General features: G+C 45.7%; 1 long non-coding RNA gene across 1 annotated transcript in view; it reads right to left on the reverse strand.

Moving 5' to 3' along the window:
* The window catches only part of LOC147662603 (uncharacterized), a 220,419-nt gene that overhangs the window by 188,080 nt on the left and 13,365 nt on the right, over positions 1 to 18,974 (reverse strand). The window contains exon 2 of the long non-coding RNA XR_015305534.1: positions 17,513 to 17,776. This is a non-coding gene — a long non-coding RNA (uncharacterized LOC147662603). The remainder of the gene's footprint in view (positions 1 to 17,512; positions 17,777 to 18,974) is intronic.

Consider the following 18,974-nt stretch of genomic DNA (forward strand, 5'->3'; position numbering starts at 1 on the left):
ATTCACTCAGTGTGTCCGTGTGGTCATTATGTATGCATGTGGGACCGGGCCATTCCACATTACATTGTGCTGTGTACAGTGTGGGCAACCATGTCACAGCAGGCAGTGGTGTAAACCTGGGACATGTGACCGTGTCGTATCTTCATGTGAGCGTAAGCGGGGTGGACAGGTGTACGACAGTACCGCGTCGTGGTGTGGCTCCTCCACATGTGGATCTGGGTGTGGTGCAGTGTGAGCCCTGCCAAGGATGGGGCTGATGCGTGTGTCTCTGTGATGTGTGCAGTTTGTTCACTCCAACTCTGACTTGCCGATTTCCTGCCATGTTAAAGTGCCATGTTAAAATGAACTCTCACCAGTATGTCAAAAACTTGTTCTGTTAACTAATGGTTCTATATTTTTAACCATTAACAGTGGCCCACCTGTTTGGGTTCTGGTTCAGCCTTATTAACTGCTTTAAAACCACTGCTCTGCTTCCCTCTCGCTCACCCACACCCCCTGCATCCAATGAAGTGGGAGAAAAGTACACTCCTTCTCCTACTCCTACCTAGCAGTGAAGGTGTGATACAAACTCCCCCTTTATCTCCGGACCTCCCCATCTCTACCAGAGCTCCAGAAGTCACTGCAGACCTGGCTCTTCAGCTGAATCACTGGACCCTGCCAGCGCCTGGACATCATCATGGGTGACAAGTCGCACTCTTGTCCATCTGCTGCGGTTGTTTTTGGAGCAACTGCTTTTTTGTGTGTTCAAGCACTCCATAGGAGTACTTGTGTTTTCAGTCCATCTCCCATATCCCCATCCATTTAGCTTCTATTCCCTCCCACCAGCCCTCCTTCTGTGTTGCTTCTTTTCCCTTCCACCCCCTACGCTGTACACTATGCCCCTGAACTCTCTGCCTCTGTACTCCACTCTACACCATTGTACTCTATGCCACTGCACTCTACTCTGCACCACTCTACGCAACTGCACTCTACGCCACTCTACTCTGCACCACCGTACTCTATGCCATGCCTTCTACACCACCGCACTTTACCACACTCTACTCTACTCTGCACCACTTTATCCTATTCCACAGCAGTCTATTTTGTACCACTACATTTTATGCCACTCTTTTTCTCTATTCTGCATCCCTCTACGCCACTGTGCTCTACTCTGCACCACGGCACGTTATACCAGTGCATTATACGCCCCTCTACTCTGCACCACCCTACTCCACTGCACTCTACTCTACTGCACTTTACGTCACTCCATCCTATACCACTCTATGCTATTGCACTCACCTCTACGCCACTCTCCTCTATGCCACTGCACTCTATGCCAAGGCACACTACCCCACTGCACTCTACTCTACTCCACAACACTCTATGCCACCGTCCTATACTCTGAACCATTGTACTTTATGCCACAGCACTCTACTCTGCACCACTGCTCTCTACATCACTCCACTCTGCACCACTTTACGCCACTGCACTTTACTCTGTACTTTATGTCAGTGCATTATACTCCCCTCTACTCTGCACCACTCTACTCCACTGCACTCTACGCCACTCCATCCTACACCACTCTACGCCATTGCACTCTACTCTGCACCACTCTCTTCTATGCCACTACACTTTACTCAATGGACTCTACCCCACTGCACTCTACTTAACTCCAAAACACTCTATGCCACTGCCCTATACTCTGCACATTGTACTTTATGCCACAGCACTCTATGCCACTCTTCTCAACACCACTCTACTCTACGCCAAGCACTTTACTCCACTCTACCTTGTACCACTCTACTTTATGCCACTACACTCTACTCTGTACCACTTTACTCTACTCTACCCCACTGCACTCTACTCTGCACCACTGCTCTCTACGTCACTCTACTCTGCACCACTTTATGCAACTGCACTTTACTCTACACCACTGCACTTTGTGCCAGTGCTTTATATGCCCCTCTACTCTGCACCACACTACTCCACTGCACTCTACACAGTCCATCCTACACCACTCTACGCCATTGCACTCTAGTCTGCACCACTCTCCTCTATGCCACTGCACTCTATGCCAGTGCACTCTACCCCACTGCACTCTACTCTACAACACTCTATTCCACTGCCCTATACTCTGCACCATTGTACTTTATGCTACAGCACTCTATTCCACTCTTCTCAACGCCACTCTACACTATGCTAAAGCACTTTAAGTCACTCTACCTTGTACCACTCTACTGTATACCACTACACTCTACTCTACACCACTCTACCCTACTCTACACCATTGCACTCTACTCTGCACCACTACCCTCAACATCACTCTACTCTCCACCACTTTACCCCACTGCACTTTAAGTCACTGAACTCTACTCTGCACCACTCTACGCAATTGCACTCTACGCCTCTCTACTCTCAACCACTGCACCCTACTCCACTGCACACCACTGCACTCTGTGCAAGGGCACTGTCCGCTGCTCTATTCTACACCACTACACTCTACTTTGCATCAATCTGATCTGTGCCACTTCACTCTTCGCAACTCTATTCGACTGTACACCACTCAACTCCAACTCTATGCCAGTACACTCTACTCTATCCCACAGTATTCTACTTTACACACTCCATTCCAGAGAATGCCACTCTACATCACTCTACTCTACCCCACTTCACTCTACACCACTCTACTCTACCCCACTGCAAGCTACTCACCTCGACTCTACGCCATGCCATTCCACTCTACTCCGCTCCACTCTAATGTACCCCGCTCCATGCCACTGCACTCTACACCACTCAAATGCACTCCACTTTTATGCCACTCTACTGTACGCCACTTCAAACCACTCTACTTTACTCTACGCCATGGGTACTCAGATACATTGGCCCTGGGGCCACAAAGTACGGTCTGTAGTGCGACAGAGGGCCACACTGATGCCAGCAGGGTGGCATAATGGGGTCTGGGTAGGTCAGGGATTGTGTAAGGTGGTCTAAAAACATGTTAAATAAACGAGCAAGCATTTATTTGCAGGTTAATAAATGCTTGCCCGTTTATTTAACATGCTTTCCAAAATATTAGTGCTCAGCAACTGAACAGCAGTTCATGCTGCTGTTCACCGGGGGCCACATGTAAAGGTCAAGACGGCCTCAAGCAGCCCCCGGGCCATACTTTGTGTATCACTGCTCCACACCATGCCACTCCACTCTACTTCACTCCACACTGCTGTACAACAAGGCTAAAAGACATTGGCAAGTCCAATAGCTCTTGCGTAGGCAAAATCTATTGACTTTGCCAGTGCTTACTCTCTTTTCACCATTGCCGGTACTCCCCTCTCCCCACCCCTCAGCCCCAATTATATTTTATTTTCCATTATCCCTTCCCTTGACTCCTGCCGTAACCCTAGGACATTTATCCATACATCGTCACTTTAACTGCTACCAACACCCTAGGAACTGTACCCCTAATTAGAACTCTGTAACCCTACACTGCTGCTACCCAAGTACCTCTGTTCCCTACCTTGGACCTTCTACTTTTACTTGTGCTCATAATACAGTAACGCCATCCTATCTAAATCCTAAATTCTCTACCCCTACTTATACCTCTGTATCTCAACAACTGTTCCTATCCTAGTACTTTTACTCCTACCTATACCTCTGTATCTCAGGAATTCTTGCTACCCCTGTACTCTACCCTTATCTATTCTCCGATTTGCCACCCCTGACTTTAGTATTTGTATCCATGACTTTACCTCACCGTGTCTATCCAGACCTACCCTAGTATCTCTATACCTACCCCTACTCTAGTATGCTTGCACCTACTCGTACCCCTGTGTATCTAACCCTACCAAGCACTGTTACTGCTTGGCTGTACCCTAGTACTTCAAGTGCTATCTTTCCCTGTTCCTCCAAGTAAACCCTTTTACCACTACAAATTACTATATCCTAGTTCCTCTTCTCCTACAATGCCCCATACCTCTTCGTCTACGTATACCTTAGTAACTACACCTATCTATACCCCCAGGGTTAAATTCCAATATATACTCTGATCTCTCTTCTCTCTTTCTATTATTCCCACCACGTTTCTCCTTACCTGCTTTCTTCTACTATTCCTTGTCCCTCTTGCCCACTTCTCGTTATTTTGGGTTGAATTGAAACTGGTTTTTCAAGGAAAATGGTTTACCTTCTTTTGGGAATTCTTAAATGGAATTTCACCAGTATGGGGTAGTCGGCTGGTGTTTTTCATTTTGGATTATGTTTAAAATTAGGTATATACCTTCTGCTTCACAAGTTCCTTTTTAGTTCTCACTCCAGGCAGCTTTAGTTCAGGTTACCAATATCTGCTTTAAAACATACATATAAGAAGAAACACAGAGTAAATGGGATTTAGATCAGCTCACTTCAGCCAACAGCTCATGATTTTTAGGTTGAGTCTGGGCAGCGGACGCGTTGCTCTGCGCTGCATGCTGTATTTGAGTATGGACTGAAGCCCCGCCCACTCTCCTCCCATATTTTAATACTGGCTTGTGTCATTGTCCTTTGTAAATGCTGGCTTCTGATTCATTAATAGGCTTGTTATTCACTCCTTAGTACCAACCTTGTATTCATTTAAAACCTCCCATGAGGACTGGCCCTTTTACTTCTGTTGTTACACAGTAAGCATTGTTTTCTTTAATGAGTTTCTCCTACTGCAGGCATGATATGCCTTCCTGCAACATTCAGCGAGCAATGCTCGCCTCACTTTCCAAGCAACACAGGACAATGGCGGCAGTTTCTTTGAAATTAAATAGGTCTCGCATTTACAAGAGTTTGAACTATCTGCATTGTAAATAACAATGCCTTTTATTTATGTGTTAATTATCAAAACAGAGTGATACCAAAGGGGATGATGGACAGAGCGTTTGAGCATAACAAACACTCACCCCCATTCAACTGATCCATCACCATTCTTTAGCTCACTCCACCACCCCAGTTCAGACATGGCTATATGCAAATCAGTCTGACCCTGTGCCTCATGGGAACAGTCCAGCCGGAACTGCCAAGCCATGTCTTCCCTGGACCGGAAACAAGCATCCTGGGGCCGGTTTCGGATTTATAATCCTCAGCAGCCAGGATATCTTGAATCCAGTGGTAGAGTGAGCAAGGGACCCACGTCTGGGTATACCCTGCCAACTTAGGGCGAACAAAGCAATACCAAAGGGGATACTGGAATGGCATGGTGAGCAAAAAAATAATGGTTTTAGGCCCAGATCTCTGTACTGGGGTGAATGCATAACATTGTTCTGCATTCTGTCCATCAACTGTTGTTTTGCATTTGTCACACCGAGTGGGACGGGAATGCTCAGACGTGAGTCCTGTGCTCTCCATGCCACTGGAATCAAGCTATCCTGGCTGATGAGGGCTGAAAGTCCGAAACCGGTCCTAGGATGCTTGTTTCCAGTCCAGGGAGGACCTGGCTTGGCAGTTCAGGCTGGACTGCTCCCATGGGGCACAGGGTCAAGACTGATTTGCATATGGCTAGGTTCAAACTGGAATGGCATGGTGAGCAAAAACACGATGGATTTAGGCCCAGATCTCTGTACTGGGATGAGTGTATGATATTGTTCTGCATTCTGTCCATCAACTGTTGCTTTGCATTTGTCACCCCGAGTGGGACGGGTATGCTCAGACGTGAGTCCTGTGCTCTCCATGCCCCTGGAATCAAGCTATCCTGACTGATGAGTGCTGAAAGCCCACAACCGGTCCTAGGATGCTTGTTTCCAGTCCAGGGAGGACCTGGCTTGGCAGTTCGGGCTGGACTGTTGCCATGGGGCACAGGGTCAAGACTGATTTGCATATGGCTAGGTTCCAACTGGAATGGCATGGTGAGCAAAAAAACGATGGATTTAGGCCTAGATCTCTGTACTGGGGTGAATGTATGACATTGTTCTGCATTCTGTCCACCAACTGTTGTTTTGCATTTGTCACCCCGAGTGGGACGGTTATGCTCAGATGTGAGTCCTGTGCTCTCCATGCCACTGGAATCAAGCTATCCTGGCTGATGAGGGCTGAAAGCCCGAAACCGGTCCTAGGATGCTTGTTTCCAGTCCAGGGAGGACCTGGCTTGGCAGTTCGGGCTGAAGTGTTCCCATGGGGCACAGGGTCAGGACTGATTTGCATATGGCTAGGTTCAAACAGGAATGGCATGGTGAGAAAAAAAAACAATGGATTTAGGCCCAGATCTCTGTACTGGGGTGAATGTATGACATTATTCTGCATTCTGTCCATCAACTGTTGTTTTGCATTTGTCACCCCGAGTGGGACGGGTATGCTCAGACGTGAGTCCTGTGCTCTCCATGCCACTGGAATTAAGCTATCCTGTCTGATGAGGGCTGAAAGCCCAAAACCCGTTCCAGGATGCTTGTTTCCAGTCCAGGGAGGACCTGGCTTGGCAGTTCGGGCTGGACTGTTCCCATGGGGCACAGGGTCAAGACTGATTTGCATATGCATAGGTTCAAACTGGAATGGCATGGTGAGGAAAAATACTATGGATTTAGGCCCAGATCTCTGTACTGCGGTGAATGTATGACATTGTTCTGCATTCTGCCCATCAACTGCTGTTTTGCAATTATCAAAACAGATAAATAAAAGGCATTGTCATTTACAATGGCAATAGCTCAAACTCGCATAAATGCAAGAACTATTGTATGGCAGATGCTTGTTAATGGTTTGCTACTGATTGCATAAACTGTTAAGCAACAACTTGGTATTTTGAGAATGGCTACATTGTCCCATTTACAATGATGTTCAATTAGTTCTTTTGGTAGCCTGCAGAAGTAACATGATGTGTAGCATGTAATTCAGAGTCAGTGTTCATTCTTTGATGTATTTAGTGGCACAATAACATTTTCATTGCTGGTTTATGGCTTTGTTGTTTACAGAGTAAATGTAAATGTAAATGTATAGGCATTTATATAGCGCACTACTTACCCGGAGGGTCCCAAGGCGCTTCGACCACTGCGAAACCCTTCCTGGCTTCCCTGAGAGATGGTCCCTTAATGGGTATCTCCAGGGTGAGACCAGGCATCCCCGGCGGTCTGGTGGGGCCGTTAGTGAAGATGAGGCAAGCTAATGCCCAGAGTTGCCGAGTGTGAACGCTGATCAGAGTGGGCACCGAGGCGAGAGAATTATCGAGTCCGCTGACCCTGGTCCAGAAACCTGCCGCGCCGGGAATCGAACCCTGGTCCCGGGCCGTCCTCTGCTCTCGGGTCTGCCGCCTCTAACCAGTGAGCCACACTTGTGTCCTGTTTTTATATATTGCAGTCTGAGGCTGGTCAGTAATCACCCTTTCAAGTTCATTTGTTTACCATGTTGTTGGAGTTACAGCTTTTTTGTTCCCAAAGTAAAGATATGCACACACAAGATTTCTTAAGCAGCTACAAAAATGCAGGCCTTTGTCTAACGTATCTACTAATATGTTATTTTTGCCTTCGAACTTACTATGAAACCGTCATCATCTGACTGCTTTTTATGCCAGTTTAAGTTTGTTGAAGCAGTGATTTCACCAATGGAGCGCCACTCCCAGATTCCAGCTGGCTGTAAGCCAAGAGTTTGCTTCTTCACTGTATTGTCTTTGCAGGGCAGCTGATGGCAACACACACAAAGCTACCTAAGTATTGCCAAACACTTCCCATGAGAAAAAGCCAGATCTATTAGCTTTGTCATTGAAGAAAAGCGTGTCTTATTGGCTTTACCACAGCTTGTTTGGAAAAAGTGTGTTTATCGGATGACGCAAGCTCTATTATAGCATTCCAAGCAAGGAAGAGGCAGCTTTTGTGCTTCCATGTCCCATTGTTCAATCTTTTGGGAAATCAAAACGTGAGGCCATTCTAAACTTGTTTATGTTAAGCAATGATTTATGCCCACTTAATGGGCCATTACCTCAGATTCTTCAGCACTATCTACTTTTAGGCAGATTCTTGTGAGAGCCTCATCCACTATATATTCATCAACCTGGAGACCTGGAATATGGTAATTGATTTAAATATCATGAAAAGTATTAAAAGTGACTTCGAGTCTCTAACTGCAATTCTAAGGCTCCCATTTGAAGCCCTAGTGACCTTAGGGCCTTCAGCCATCTTTCTAGCAACAATTTGTCAGTACGCATGGCCCACACAAAACTGTGAATTCACAAATTATTGAGAGGATTTGAAGATTATTGCAGAGAGAAGAGTTTCAGATTAACACCAAGAAGAATACGATTATGGTCTTAAACTGCAGACAAGATCTGAAAAATACATTTAGAATATATGGTAGACCCCCTGGATCGTGTGGGTTACCATGGTTATTTGGGTGTCAGATTTGACAAAAAAATGTCCTGGAGTAAAATTGCCTGGCATAGCACCAGTACTAAAAGACCTGAGATGCAATCAGAATGCAATTAGTTTTTGAGCAGTGGAGTCATGAATATGAGGAATTGTTAAACTTAGCAGTCACCCCAAATACTGGCGTAATCCGTGAACTGTAAGCATTCCTAAAAATAATCCACAGGGTAGGTGGTACTTGAAATTGTGCAGAACATTTTAATTTTAATGGTTTGACAATAATGACTAAAGCTATCTTAACAAATAGCCTGAAAAATAGGTGTTTAACTTCAGAAGGGGAGTTACACTTAAAGCATTAAGTCAACTCCAGGTAAAAGCATGGCAGGCTCTTAAACAATCATTAAGGTGCAAAAACACAAAAAGCTTTTGGGAATTGGTTTGATGGGGTTGACAACGGCCAGCAAAAACCCTGGCAACCTGTATCACACCTGGTGCTTGGGTTAAATACTTACAAATAGCAGGGTATGCAGTTCCTGCAGGAGAAAAATGAGGGAGAGATCCCAGAGAAGAAATAGTAGGTTGTCCTCTCGAAAGGAAGGGAAAAGGAGGGAATCCTCCCGTTCGGAATTAGGGCCCTCACACACCCAGCCCGCTGGGTGTCATGCTTCATCATAGGGCATGCTCCTCATCTGGTCGGCGCTGCAATACCTGATGGGCACCCTATGAAGGGGCTCTTTAGCGGAATTCTTTTATTCCTTGCCATTTGGTGCAGTGGGTGTGAGTGACCTATAGAGTGTAGACTTGTAGCTGTGAGGGTCAATAAACCAAGTGAATTAAAACAGGAAAGGAAGAATCAGGCAGAACAATGTTAATGACCCTCACTTCCAACCTGATTAAAAGAATGGAGTGGCGACTACATGCAATAATGCTACAGGATGTTGCGCTCAATCTCATGAGGTCGACATGTTTCTTGCCCTATAGTCAGGAAGATCTGGTGGCAAGTCCTCAGGACCTAGTATGAGTTATTCAATCTACACTAAAAACTATGGTATTGTGGTGTCCTAACCTGAATATAACATGTGTGGTGCCTAAAGATGAAGTACCTGTCGATGCGGTTATCAACCTATAAGGAAATGGAAAAAATTGTCAAACAACAATAAACAATCTTTCTTGTGGTATCAAAACGTCATTCTCCCCTGTGTATCACCAACATGTGAAAGCATGCAGCCTTAGTGTGCCCCACATGGTGAATATAGCTGAATGTAAACTATAGTCAGCCATTCATGGCGTAAGATTCTTGCATAGCTCTGGTTAAACGTTTGTGATGATAATGTAGAACCAACTGAAATTAAAAATAAATGGTAGCAGTTATGGTGAGAGCAATCAACTCACCTAAAAATTAATAGCGAATGGCCCCATCAAATTCTGGCAGCTAAATGAGACTTTGAAGTAACCTGTGTCCTAGAGGGGTAAAAAGAGGGGGAGGCTGACTATAGTTTATATTCAGCTATATTCACCTCGTGGGGCACACTAAGGCTGCATGCTTTTACAGGGGAGAATGACGTTTTGATACTACAAGAAAGATTGTTTATTGTTGTTTGACAATTTTGTCTATTTCCTTATAGGTTGGCCACCGCATTGACAGGTACTTCACCTTTAGGTGCCACACGTGGTATATTCAGGTTAGGACACCACAATACCATAGTGTTTAGTGTAGATTGAATAACTCATACTAGGTCCTGAGGAATTGCCGCCAGATCTTCCTCACAATAACGCAAGAAACATGTCAACCTCATGAGATTGAGCGCAACATCCTGTAGCATTATTGCAGCTAGTCACCACTCCATTCTTTTAATCAGGTTGGAAGTCAGAGTCATTAAAATTGTCCTGCCTGATTCTTCCTTTCCTGTTTTAATTCACTTGGTCTACTGACCCTCACATCTACACGTCTACACTCTGTAGGTCTCTCACACCCACTGCACCAAACTGCAAGGAATAAAAGATCTCCGCTAAAGAGCCCCTTCATAGGGTGCCCGTCAGGTATTGCAGTGCCGACCAGACAAGGAGCATGCCCTACGATGAAGCATGACTCCCAGTGGGCTGGGTGTGTGAGGGCCCTAAAGGAGGGATTCCCCACTTTTCCCTTCCTTTCAGAGGACAACCTACTATTTCATCTCTGGGATCTCTCCCTCATTTTTCTCCTGCAGGAACTGCATACCCTGTTATTTGTACTTTGATTAGGCCATGTATGCTGGACCTCTCATAAAAGCCCCCAGTTCCTCTCATTTGATTGTTGTAGATTAAATATTTTTCAGATCTGTATGGCTCAATTAAGTTGGACCCTTCTGTCTATATTCAAGCCATTGAACATATGAGCTCAAGGATTACACAACGAAGCAGACATCGATTATTGTAACTGATGAAGAGCCCTGTATACAATTTTGTGAAGGAGGCCATCCTTAGCCAAAAACAGCAGAAGGCACCTGGACCGGAACGAGTGTCAACCAATATCCACTGTGCCAATTCGCCAGTCTAGGTTTCTATATTTTTTTTAACCACTCTTTTTATTGACAAATCGCATATAAGACACAGCACTCCGTACCCCGGAGGAGCTGCAGCAAGTACAGTATAGCATAATCAGCTATTCATTTTACATTGTAATACTTAACTTTAACCCCCGCCCCCTTCCCCCACCTCCTTGGCCCACTCCCTCCCCTCTCCCCCCTGCACAGTGTCTCTCCATTCCTGTAGAAAAAAGTTTATACATAAAACAGTGTGTATAACATCGCCCCCACGTTCCCATCACATCTGTCCCTCTGCGTCTCTTAGCGGTGCCGGGGGTTCCAGCCATAGACCCCTGTAATCCGCCAACCGTTTCCATATTTTATAATGTTTCCTGGGGCAGCCTCTGCCCTCAAATACTGGCCGCTCTAACCCCATGCAAAAATCAAGACCTTTTTTCCATACAACCACTTTGGAAGCCCTGGGGTCTTTCCACGCCTGAGCCACATCCCTTTTTGCTACTGTAAGGCCTAGCAGAAGTAAGTGTCTCTTGTAGATGTTACCTCCTAACCCTTCGAGAACGTGGAGTAGTCCTAATTTAGGGGTACGAGGAAGGTCCCATCCCAGCACCTCCAAAAGACAGTTCCACACCCCGGTCCAAAATCTTACCAGACCATCACAACTCCACACTGTATGTAGAAAATCACCCACTTCGTGGCTACATCTCAGACACACTGGAGACTCAATCAGGCCTGCCCTCCACAATCTCTCCCTGGTATAATAAGCTCTATGTAGGTACTTAAACTGTATTAAGCGCAGGCGCACGGCAATAGCCGCTCCTCTAGTGGCCTCAAGGGCTTCTCGCCAATCCTCTTCCTCTAGCTCCCCCACATCTCCCACCCAGTGGTCCCGTAGCGTCTGTAAATTGGAAGAGCAATGTTTGACCAGTGTTTGGTAGATACGGGATATTTTCTTTTCCTTCAGGTCCCCCATGAACACCTTCGCCGGGCTGAATTCAGGCAAGGAGTCTTGTCCCTCCAGTATGGGGTAGGTTTCTACTTTGATGGCAGTTTATAATGCATGGTGAGTCAAGGATGAGGCCCATGCATCCTGGGGATCAGTTATTGTTCCACTATACAAAAATGCTCCAGAAACAATCTTGCCAACTATCGACCAATTTTGCTACTGGATGGAGTGGAAAGATCTATGGCAAATTGCTATTCAATCACGAAGGACATTTGGCAGAAGGCAATAAAACTATTTCACCACTACAAACTGGCTTTTAAAAATCACAAGGCACAATCGACAATGCAATCAGACTGTACAATATTGTCCTAAAATATGCGTACATGAACGATTTGAGGCTGTACATGATGTTTATTAACTTCAAAGCAGCATTTGATTCGGTGGCAGTCACTGCTTTGGTCAAACTTGCTAGATTTGGGTCTCCCAGATAAGCTTGTGACTGACATAAAGCAAAACCCATCCATAATTAGATATGGTCCCAGCAGAGAAATTACAGCGAGGTTTGAGATCAATGTTGGCAACAGACAGAGCTGTGTATTAGCATCAGCTCTGTCTAACATCTTTATCAATGATGTTGACAAATGTCTACTGGCCTTGAATTTGGATGTACCAATCTGCAAGGTGCTAAGGATTCCAATCCACCTATTTGTTGTCAATGCAGTACTCCTGGCCTGCCCAGAACTGTCAACGCACAAATTATTGAGAGGATTACAAGATTATTGCAAAGCAAAGTGCTTCACGATTAACACAGAGAAGACTACATTTATGGTCTCAAACTGCAGACAAAATCCGAACAATATATTTTAAATATATGATAGGACCCTGGAGGGTGTGGGTCACTATAACTATTCGGGTATCAGATTTGATTAAAAAATTATCCTGGGCTAAGCAACTGGTGAAAAGGGAGACTATTTTCAGTAAGTATGCAAATGCTGTACATAGATTCACTTGTAAATGTGGCTGCAGATGAATTGCCCCCACATTAGAAGCAATACAAATAAAGGCAGTGGCCACAGGGTCCTATGGGGCAGAACTGTGGCAGAACTGTGATGCCATAAAATGTGAGAACCATTTTCTAAGACGTTTATTACGTCACGGCCCGGGTACCCTGATAGTTGCACTTAGGATGGACCTGAGCTTGGCAATCAATAAATCATATTTGGCACTTAAACCAATTTTGTATTGGATACGTATATGGACAAAGCCAGAGCTTGCGAACTATCTAAGGGTTACATGCGAACTATGCAAACCCAATTAGTCTCACAAATGACCTTGGTATAATTACATCACAAGCACCTTGATAGCTATCAGCTACCAAGGATTTTGGACAAATCCTGAGTCAATGTTGTCCATAAGTACGCAGCTAATTAAAGAGAAATACTGGCCCTAAATCACTGCACAGGGCAGTGGCAAATTAATGTGAAGTCCTACTGCTTATAGGAGCGAAATTTGGTTGAGTTATTTCCGGAATTAAAAAAATCGCTCTCTATAAGATACAGTTATGGCACACTTCCTGTATTGTTTTACACTAGTAGATGATCAAGTCAACCTAGTGGCTCAACCACTTGTACTTGCAAACAGGCAGGAGAGGAACCATTGAACTCTTTAAACTACTTTGTACTATTGTACTTGTACTTTGTACTTGTAATATTGCACTTTGTACTAATATTTCTTTGCAGGCCAGAAGGAGCTTTTTGCGTTCTCTTTTTATTAATCCTAATATTATACTGATTGTCGAAGGGCAGTAACAGGAAAATGTTTGCACTTTATTCTATCCATGCATGGTCATTCAATGAATTACATTTCGTTTATTCTTGCTATTTATCAGTCTTCTATAGATACATTTGGGCAGTGTTTTATGTTCGCAAGGATGATTTTACATGTCTATAGCACGAAGCATTTCAAAAGCTATTTGCACAGTCCAGGACACTGAGTCATTGGTAGTTTATTTTAAATAATCCCCTGTATGATTTTTAGCAGTCCATGAAGACCAGCACTGTCATATGATTCTAAAATGTAGATCTTTATTAGCCTATTTGCAGTCGAGTGGACTAATGATCTTTTTGTTTTATCTTTTTATAGGCCTTTGCACAATACTTCATGACATTTGTCTTGTCATCTTTTGGTAGCCAGGTTACATTTATTTGGCCTTATCTGTATGTAGGAGATATATTATTCAATTAATTACAATGGTGCTTTTAGTTGATGTATTATGTTGTCAGACCTACGAATATTGCACTTTACCTGCCGTCGATAAGGGTGATGATAGCCATAATAATTTCTCAGGCCTTCCCCTTAGGTTATCCCACCCAGGTAAGTCATAAATGGGCTCGTAACGAGTTTGGCAGTGTGGGACTGCCCCACCCCTGTTCTACCAAACCCGTGGCTGAACCTCCCGCCAGATTAGGAGTTTTCTCTGGTCTGGCAGTTGGTTCTTTGGCGTTCCCACAGCAGTTGGCTATGAAATCAAAATCCGCATTTGCACGGCATAGACTGCTGCAGTCCATGCCGTGCAAGTACTGGGGTGTATGCACACAGCGGGGCACAACATGTGCCCCCCTGCATGTAGTCCATGGCCCTGAGGCAACACCTTTGTTTCCTCTCCGCCATGGTTTCCATGGAGGGCTCACCTCCATGAAAACAGTGGCGGTAAGGAAACTTTTAATATGCTTGGCTGGACTGTGGCGGTCCCATCAAGCATATTGTCAGACCCTCGCTTGCTCATTTCACCTGAGGCGGAAGCCGGGTGTGAGTGACTTGCATAGCGCTGATAACCTGCAATAACATCGCCTGCGGATCTATGCTTCTGTCACCCGTCCGTCTTTCTTCCTTGCTTGACTTGCTGAGGCTCTTACAGCGCCGGGACACTCCTCGGAGTAGCCGTGCGCTATAGAAGCACCCCCTTAACATTAACATTAACATTGTGGCCTTAGGATCGTCGCACTCTCTGATCCCTGCCAGTTGTTGTGGTCCCAGGGTGAGCCGACCGCCCTGGTCGTCATAGGGCAGCCGGAAGACCGCCACCACTGTGCCCCGCAAGTCAGGCGGTCCGTGGGCCACCAGACTAGTAATGAGGCCCTTAGACCGACTATTAGTTCCTCGAGGTTCACCTGCTTACGTTGTAATTTACAATTGGTGATGTTTCGGAAGGGGGTATTTTATCGATTTTCTAATAAAAAGAAAAACACGTGTACAGGAGGAGAATGTATTTGTAAAACAATGTTTGCATCCTAGGAAGTCTTTGTATTGTTTTAATGCTTTTGCTGGTGTTTTTTTTATACTTGGTTCTTTTAATTCTGCGATCAGTTTTTTTGAATGGCTTTTACTGTAAAGCTGAAACAATTAAGACATTGTATTAAAGCATTCCAGACCAGACAGTGCACACAGGAAGTCCCACCTTCACAATAATGGCTGCGAATCGTTCCAGGTGCAAATGTTTTTAATCTGAAAGTGCCTCCTGCTTGGAGCATACGACGAAAGGCCACAGGAAGGACACAGAAGGGGGGCAACTCCAGCCAAGAAAAACAAAACCTTGGTCCGGAGTTCCCCATTAAATGAAATCATTTCACCGCGATGGGCTCCTCTGTTTGCACTTCACAAACCTGGCAGGGTGTGTCTCCAAACTGCCGGCTCAGCAAGAAGCCAACCGCCGTCTGAGAACAATGGCCGGCCTGGCTGCCAGCTTCGAGTTAACCAGTTGTGGTACTCGGCGACAGTCCCAGAGGGAACACGGCCGCTAAAATGTCAGGGTAAAAAGAGAGGAGTTAGGAGAGGATTTTTTGACCAGATGGCTCCGTTGCGCAGCCTGGCCTAGCTATGGCCATCGACTGTTGGCGTTGACTGATGACGTAGTTGGTGTAATTTCATTGCTATCCCTTGCAAATCTCGATTACTGGATGCAAACATTGCCTGGATTTGTTGAAATGTATTGCTCAGTAGGTTTCCACGATATCTAAGCCCTCTTGTAAGCCAGCAGACACCCGAAGCTGCATTCCCCCAGCAACAGGGTTGCCCTTAAGTATATTACTGCTAATTAATTTCAAGAGGGACTGCACTCCTAGGCGAGTAATTGTGATGTGATGCAGTCCTGCCACGTACCATGCATCAGGCGTTAGACTAACATATTTAAGTGTTGTGCTCCGCTTCACTGCACTGAAATGCATTGTCACGCATCACTGTCACTGTGAATTTAAGTGTGGTGCTCCCCTTCACTGTCACTGAGACGCTGCAAACCGAATTTGGGGCCCATCGGGAGACGGGGAGGGGAAGAACCGACCGGAGACAGATGTAAGGTGTGATAAAGGCCGCTTTATTGGGAAACAGGTGCATCCTGAAAAACATACCCCAACCTTGGCCTTTGCCGTACAAAACTAGGCCTAACTAATTATACATATACCTGACCCCAACCCCCCACCCCCACCCCTAAACAGTTCCCGGCCAACAACCCTAGCCCAAAAGGAGCCCAAAACCCACTAGCTAGTCCAACCAGCCCAAAGTCCCTTCCTGTGTCCTGTCTAAATCCTTCACCCCTCCCTTCCTCCCGGGCCCCAAAATTCCCCGGGGGGCGAGCCTCCCTCCGGTCGGCCACCCCCGGCAAAGCCCCAGTGTGGCAGCTGGCAGCGCGCCGCCTGTGGTGCCACTTGCTGCTCCCGCAGGCTTGGGCAGTGGCGTAGCTTGGGGGGGACAGGGGGGTGGTCCGCCCCAGGCAGTACTAATTTGCAGGCGGCGGCTGCGCGGCCCTGGAGGCCCGTGGACAGTCCAGGATTTTGTTAGGGGCAAAAGCGTCACCCACACATGCAGCTGTAACAGAGCAGCACTGCACACGTGTAGGTAAGTGCAAGCGCACATGCTTGTAATTGCTGCACCACCTAGCTTAGGGGTGGTGCAGCGCTCAGCGTACAGCGTATGTGGATCCCAGGGCCGTCAATCTTGGAGCGCATGAAAGCGCTACCAATGACGGCCCTGGGCATCTTTTTCGGCCAGCCCCTGCGCTGTAGGACCATTGGTTAAAATATACTAGTAACGACCGAGAGCCACCACCACGCGCCACTAAATTAGTGAAGTCTCTGCAGTGAAGGGCGATTTGCAGCAGACAGTCTAGCTGATTAAGAACAGCACAGCAGCAGTCTCACTTAGTTCGAGAGCTGCACTTCGTGCCCACAAAACAATATGAAAGGGGCTGAGGCTGAAACAACAGCACAGTCAAGATGCGTTTCCATTGTTGTCTTCTGTTGAACATGCACTCTGTGGTCCTCTGGGCGCTACGTCTGATATGGCATTTAAGCTGTCTGATATGGCATTTACAGCTCAGGCCACCACCGCTTCGAGATCCCCGACCGGACCGTGAGTATTTTCTAAATATATCGCTTACTATCTCTGACAAGGCGTTGAAATATGTTATTAGATCGTAGAAAAATACCTCGTCAGCCACTGCCTCGACATTGTTCCTAAATCCCTTTAAGTAAAATCGGTACATTTAAAAAGATCAAATGGCAGACCTTCTTGCATTACTGGAATGTAGAGGTAGCGTTTTTGTGGTTTTTAAACTGATTATAATATATTTAGCCCACATTTCACAAGATGAAGTTTTGGAAGCGCTTCGTATAGTGTTTCAGACATTACCAAACACACCAAATCAAAACATACTAAACACACACAAGCAATACTCAATCAATCAATCAAAGACATTTATAGAGCGCACTACCTACCCGTAGGGTCTCAAGGCGCTTGGGGGGGGGGTGCCGCTACTGCTCGAACAGCCAGGTCTTGAGCTTCTTCCTGAAGGAGAGGTGGTCTTGGGTCAGGCGCAGGTCGGCCGGGAGGGAGTTCCAGGTCTTGGCGGCCAGGTAAGAGAAGGACCTTCCTCCTGTAGTGGCTCTACTGATGCGTGGGACGGCGGCGAGGGCGTGGCTGGCAGATCGGAGGTGAAGGTTTAACAGAAATATGAGACCCACTGACTGAGCGCACACCAACTAGGTGGAAAAGTAAAGGGAAACATAATTTAGTGTTGATGGTTCTACACATATCTCTAATCTTAACATCCTAAAATTCAAACGTACAGCCAGATTCATCAAACCGAAATCGGCTCGCAAAGGGCCAGATTCTGAGAATCTGGCCCTTTGCGAGCGCTATTTTTGCATTTGGGATTCATCATCCCAAATGCAAAATTTGCAATTCTAGAAATCGCTAAATTGAGATTAATTGCATTTAAGGAATCTCAATTTGAGATTCCTTAAATGCAATTCATGAACCATTTTAAAATTGCGAATTCGCAATCTGGGGCCGCTATTTACCGCGAAGTCTAACTACATGGTAAATAGCAAAAACTTAGAAAAATGCACTATAGTGCATTTTTCTAAGTTGTATGTTACACACACACATGTCCTTTGGACATGTGTGCGCGCAACACCAGTGTACATTACCATTTCAGGCCTTTAGGCCCATAGGAATGAATGGGAAAGCCATTCCTTATTTGCGATTCGCAATTAGCTAATCGCAAATAAGAAAGCAGTGGAAATCGCATAAAATATTGCGATTTCTACATGCATCCCGTTTTGCGAGTCTTTAATAGCGAATCCTTAAAATTCGCTATGAAGGACTCGCAAAACATGACCATGATGAATCTGGGGGCTAGATACAATCAAGCACAAAGAATGCAAAGGTATAATACATCTGAATTGCCTTTCACCATTTCTGACAAATTCCATTGCTTTTGAACAGGAAGGCTGATAGCAAAACTATTGGCTGCTGGGCGTTTTCCCCCCCCTGTGCAGGAAAATGCCATTTTAGTGGCACCATGACGAGCTGAGCTCGTCATCAGCACACGACACCCGTGGGTGATGACGAGCTGAGCTCGTCATCAGCATCGAAAGGGTTAATAAACTTGGAAACTTGGCCTGTGGATTGGAAAGAGGGGCAATGACATAATGGGATGCAGAGACCCAGACACAGACTGTAACAAAAACATAAGCAGGTCTGACGAGGTAGGTGGAAAATGGCAAGACACATCCTCAGCAAAGAAAAAAACGACTTCCAGTAAACTACAGCGTTGCATAACAAGACACTCAACAATGGCAGCTGGACAAGGAATTCGCAAACACAGGGCGAGATGAAAAACCCATGATATAACATTGCATTCCATAATATTCATGTAGCATGATTTTCAGCCCG

The sequence above is a fragment of the Lissotriton vulgaris genome, unplaced genomic scaffold, assembly GCF_964263255.1.
Source record: "Lissotriton vulgaris unplaced genomic scaffold, aLisVul1.2 SCAFFOLD_1750, whole genome shotgun sequence".
Lineage (NCBI taxonomy): Eukaryota > Metazoa > Chordata > Amphibia > Caudata > Salamandridae > Lissotriton > Lissotriton vulgaris.